We start from the raw sequence: 6,137 nt of genomic DNA, 5'->3' as shown, positions 1-6,137 counted from the left end.
TTAAGCGCACGCGCGCACACACACACACACACACACACTCACACTGAGATACCCCTTCACACCTATTAGGATGACTATATTCCTTTTTTTTAAATGGAAAATAAGGGGCTCCTGGGTGGCTCAGTTGGTTAAGCTTCAGACTCTTGGTTTCAACTTAGGTCATGAACTCATGAGTCCTGAGGTAAAGCCCCACATCAAGCCCCACATTGAGCCCCATGGGCTCTGCGCTGAGTGGGGAGCCTCCTTGAGATTCTCTGCCCCTCCCCCGACTCCCTCTCTCAAATAAATAAATCTTTAAAAATAAATACATAAATGGAAAATAAGTGTTGGCAAGGATATAGAGATATTGGGATCCTTGTACATTGCTGTGGGAATGTAAAATGGTGCAATAACTGTGGAAAACAGTCCCACACTTCCTCAAAAAGCTAAACATAGAATTATCAGCAATTCCACCCCTAGGTATATATCCAAAATAATTGCAAACAGGTACTCAACTCCTTTTTTTTTTTTTTTTTTAAAGATTTTATTTATTTATTTGAGAGAGAGAGAATGAGAGAGAGAGAGCACATCAGAGGGGATAGGGTCAGAGGGAGAAGCAGACTCCCCGCCAAGCAGGGAGCCCGATGCGGGACTCGATCCTGGGACTCCAGGATCATGACCTGAGCTGAAGGCAGTCGCTTAACCAACTGAGCCACCCAGGCGCCCGGTACTCAACTCCTTGTACACAAATGTGCATAGCAGTACTAATCACAGTAGCCAAAAGGTTAGAAACAACCCAAATATCCATCAACACATGAATGGATAAACAAATTATGATATACACATACAATGAAATATTTTTCAGCCCATGAAAAGAATGAAAAAGAATGATACATACTACAATATGGATGAACCTCAAGACATTATGCCACGTGAAAGAAGCCAGATACAAAAGGTCTATTTTGTATTGTATGATTCCATTTACATGAAACATCTAGAATAAGCAAATCCAGAAAGCAGAATGGTGGTGGCCAGTGGCTGGGGGTGAGGGGAAATGATGAGCAACAGCTTAATGGGTACAAAATTTTATTTTGTAGTGATGAAAATGTTTTGGAGCCAGAAAGAGGTGGTACTGGCACAAAGTTGTGAATGTATAAATGCCACTGAATTGTGCACTCTAAAATTGTTCACTTCATGTTATGTGAATTTCACCTCAATTTTAAAAAAACAAAAAATCCTGTGGGGTAATACTTTGAAACTCTGTGAATATCCTTCCCCAAGAATCTTTCACTCTGTGGGTTAGCATCTATTGATGAGGCTTGTCTGAATCAATTATTACTATAGTGGTTGTAGAATAATGACACTATAATTCTATCATTCCATCTGTTCCATCTGTATTAATTAGGTGACATTCTTATATAAGGAAGATGTTTCGTTTCTCACACTCCTTGGTTGTTTTCAGCTTGTTTTTTGCCTTTGTTTTTGGTATCAGTATTGACAGCAATTACTGTCACTTTGATTTTTGATCTTGAATTGTTCCATATTTGACCACGAAAGACCCTTCCAATTGGTAGTGTCCTTTGGACATGCCTCAGTAGTTTTTGAGCATCTTTTTACTTCCTGGCACAAGATGTTACAGGAAACTTTGTACTTTCCCTGACCTGGTCTCAAAACCAGCAATGTGTCCAGTCTTAGCTCCTTCTGGAAGGTGATTAGAAGCTTTGAAGCCAAAGAAATGTGAGTTTGAAACCAATTTCTTTTATTATTTTTAACAGCTTTATTGAGATTTAATTCACATACCGTACAATTCACCCACTTAAAGTGCAAAATTCAATGGTTTTTAGTACATTCACATGGTTGTGCAACCACCACCACAATCTAATTTTAAAATGTTTTTGTCACCCCTAAAAGAAACTCCATACTCATTAGTAGTCACTCCCCATTTCCCCCAACCTTCCCTGCCCAAGCCCTGGGCAGCCACTAATCTCCTTTCTGACTCTATAGACTTGTCCGTTCCGGACAGATCATATAAATGAAATCACACAATATGTGGCCTTTTGTGACTGGCTTCTTTCACTTAATATTGTAACCAATTTCTGCTACTAATTTCTACATAACTGTGGACAAGTTACTTAATTACAACATCTGGAAAATGATAATAATATCAATACCAATCCTCCTAGATCAATATGACAATCAAATAAAATAAGTAACTATTCAATACATAGTAATTATCAACAACATTAGATGGGAGACACAGACCCAATCTGTCTGCTAGATCTTTTGCATTCATTTGTTCAACAAATAATTATCAAATACCTATTAATGTAGCATTATTCTATGTATTGAGTCTACAGCACTGAACAAAGCACACAAAAATCTCCCTCCCTTGTGGAGCTTACATTCTACTGCCAGAAGCAGAAAATAAACAAAATAAATAGATGAATTATTACTATAATTACTAGATGGCAGTAGCATCTATAAAAAGAAAAAACAATGAAAAACAAAAAAAAATACCAAACTTTTGGGGAGGTGATTTTTTTTCAAGAGTTTTTTGGGGTTTTCTTTTTAAGATTTTATTATTTATTTACTTATTTATTCAACAGAGAGAATGAGAGAGACCACAAGCATGAGGAGCAGGAGAGGGAGAAGCAGAGTCCCTGCTGAGCAAGGAGCCCAATGTGGGGACTCGATCCCAGGACCCCGGGATCATGACCTGAGCCGAAGGCAGACGCTTAACTGACTGAGCCACCCAGGCGTCCCTGGGGAGGTGTTAAAGAAAGGTCTCACTGAGGGGCGCCTGGGTGGCTCAGTCAGTTAAGCGTCTGCCTTTGGCTCAAGTCATGATCTCGGGGTCCTGGAATCAAGCCCGGAGTTGGGCTCCCCGCTGAGCAGGGAGTCTGCTTGTCCCACCCCCTCTCCCTCTGTCCCTCCCCCTGCTTGTGCTTGCCCGTTCTCAAATAAATAAATAAAATCTTAAAAAAAAAAAAAAGGTCTCACTGAGACGATAACAGTTAAAGACCTTAAGGTGATCTTGTCAATCTTTTCACTTCCATAAATTAGGAGAGAACTACATTTGCCACCTAGAATATTTGTGAATTGCTTTGAATTTATTTAAAATATACCAACTTAATTATCAATAAATAAATTTGCACATACTATATTAGGTGCTTACAGAAAGAATGATAAATTATAAAGCTAGTCTCTGCAAATTTAAAAATTAGGGGCGCCCAGGTGGCTCAGTTGTTAAGCGTCTGCCTTCGGCTCAGGTCATGATCCCAGAGTCCTGGGATCGACCCCCGCATCGGGCTCCTTGCTCAGCGGGGAGTCTGTTTCTCCCTCTCCCTCTGCTGCTCCCCCTGCTTGTGCTCTCTCTCTGTCAAATAAATAAATAAAATCTTAAAAAAATTTTTAAATTAAAAATTTCAGGGCATGTGGCTGGTTCAGTGGGTAGAGCACACGACTCAATCTCAGGGTCAGTTGTGAGTTCAAGCCCCATACTGGGTGTGGAGCCTACTGAAAAAAATATTTTTTTAAAATAAAAATGAAAAATTTCTTTGAGATGCATAATCTCAAATGACATTTTAAAGGAAATTTAAAAAAAGAAACGAGAGTATAAGTATTTTTTTAAGTTTTTTTTTAAAGCTCTATGCCCAACGTGGGGCTCAAACTCATGACCCTGAGTATAAACTTAATTATTTTATTCTACCATTATTTATTGCTAATAAATCTAACTCTGAGAATATTATCATTAAGAGCAGAAGTATTAGAACTGCATATATTTTGTTCTCTGTAGCAGTCCAAAAGAAGTGAAAAGGGCAGTATAGATGCATTTTTCCCCAACCTAGCACAACAGAATTCAAGGTGAACATATCATATTAATTTTTACTAAATACAAGTAAAAATTACAGAATGCTGTAAACCCAATTACACACTAATATTCCTAAGTAGAGCTATTAAATCATGTTGTATCTCAGAAGGTATATTTTAGTATGTCATAGAATTGGAAACAGACTTGAGAGGTCATACAACCCACCTTTGGGCCTTTAGTGGATGAGAACCCAGCCTCTTTCTAAAGGTTCTCCAATGCTTTGACATTTCTAGGAAAGTTTCTTTAGATCTAATTTATACCTTCTATTATGAAGCTTAAGCTTGTCTCTTATTATTACAGCATATTTCTCAGTGGCATTAGTACCATTAAAGCAGCAATTTCACCCAGAAGTCAGTGCACAGTGTAGTAGACCCAGACTGGCAGAATTTAAATCCTAGTCTTACCATTTACTAGGTACACCTCGGGCTGGGTAACTTGGGCATGTTACTCAGTTTCTCTGTGCCTCAGTTTCCCCTGCTCTGCAAAATGAGGATAGTAATATTAACTACCTTATAATCTTGTGGTGATTCAATGAGTTGTTTCATCTAAGATGCTTGGAGAAGGATCTGATTGTTCAATAAATATTAGCTGTTCTTATGTATATGCACGTCAAGACATGTCTTACTAATCTATAGCTACAAAACAAATTTCTCCCAAATTTAGCAACTTAAAACAATAAACATTTATTATCTCACGATTTTTGTGGTCCAGGACTTCGGGAGCTGTTTGGCTGGAGAGTGAAGTTGTCACCTGGGGCTGCAGTCATCTGGAGGCTTGAGGAAGGCTGAAAGATCTGTTACCAAGATGGCTCACTCACATGGCTGTTGCAGGAGCCCTCAGATTCTCACTGGCTCTTGCAAGGAGGTCTCACTTCCTCAACCTGGATCTTTCCATAGGGCTGCTTGGATGTCTGGCCTCCCCCAGAGAGCAAGGAAGAAACTTCACTGCCTTTTGTGACCTACCCTCAGAAGTCACAATCCATCATTTTCACCACATTCTATTCATGAGATGCAAGTCTAGCCCATGCTCAAAGGAGGGGCATGAAACCACTTCTTGAAGGAAGAGTGACAGAGAATATGTGGACATATTTTTTAAACCACCACAAGGGGTCATTCCTTCTTTCTTTTAGTGCCTCTGATTTGCAAGCAAGAATCCTTACAGACCCCTCATTTGGCTATTGTCTAAACAGTAGAAATGAAAGAGAATTTTCAGTCCAATGTTCACACTAAATAAAAAAAAGGGAATGTAGTCTAGCTTATCTAGGGAAAATCAACAATAGGAATAGATGTGTTATAAATAAAATGCCTACTGTATATAAGACTCTTACATAAACTAGGGCTTATGGAGCCAGGTTAAAAATGGCTCCTAAAGATCTGCCCAGGGCTCTAGTAGTAGGGATTTAGAATATTGACTAACATGCCAGCATATATCTAAACAAATTAAATGGTCTGGCCATAGTAAACTATGCTGAACTCTCGCATCATGGGCCCCATTTCTTTCAGGCATTTGGACATGGATAGAGCCATGATAGAATACTTGTTTCTCAAATATATGAACTCTGAGTATAAGAATTTTGTTTTCCATTTTATGGTAACTGATTTAAAAATCCAACATAAAATCCAATGTAAAAATAAACTGAATATGATTTTTCTCAGAGTTAAACATGAATTCTGTTCTAGCATAATTCACAATCAGTTGTTCAAAAATGTGTATTTATAACTTTCAGGTAGATAGAGACATTGTGTATGGAGATAAAATATACTTTATCATTAAGAAACAGCTTTCTAGGGGCACCTGGGTGCCTCAATTAAGTGTCAGACTCTTGGTTTCAGCTTAGATCATGATCTCAGGGTTGTAAGATCAAGCCCTGCATTGGGCTCTGTGCTCAGCATGGAGTCTGCTTAATATTCTTTCTCCCTCTCCCTCTGCCCCTCACACTTGTGTGCTCTCTCTCTCTAAAATAAATATATAAAGCTTAAAAAAATGGCTTTATAGTCGGGGTACCTGGCTGGCTCAGTCAGTGGAGCATGTGACTCTTGATCTCGAGGTTGTGAGTTCAAGCCCCATATTGGGTATAGAGACTACCTAAAAATAGAATCTTTTTGGGCGCCTGGGTGGCTCAGTTGGTTAAGCAACTGCCTTCGGCTCAGGTCATGATCCTGGAGTCCTGGGATCGAGTCCCGCATCAGGGTCCCTGCTCGGCGGGGAGTCTGCTTCTCCCTCGGACCCTCCCCCCTCTCATGTGCTCTCTCTCTCTCTCTCTCTCTCTCTCATTCTCTCTGTCTCA

This window comes from Eumetopias jubatus, unplaced genomic scaffold (genome assembly GCF_037043125.1).
Source record: "Eumetopias jubatus isolate StellerSeaLion01/CBP00866 unplaced genomic scaffold, mEumJub1_p1.0 scaffold_14, whole genome shotgun sequence".
Classification (NCBI taxonomy): domain Eukaryota; kingdom Metazoa; phylum Chordata; class Mammalia; order Carnivora; family Otariidae; genus Eumetopias; species Eumetopias jubatus.
Note: the sequence above shows the minus strand (reverse complement) of the source record.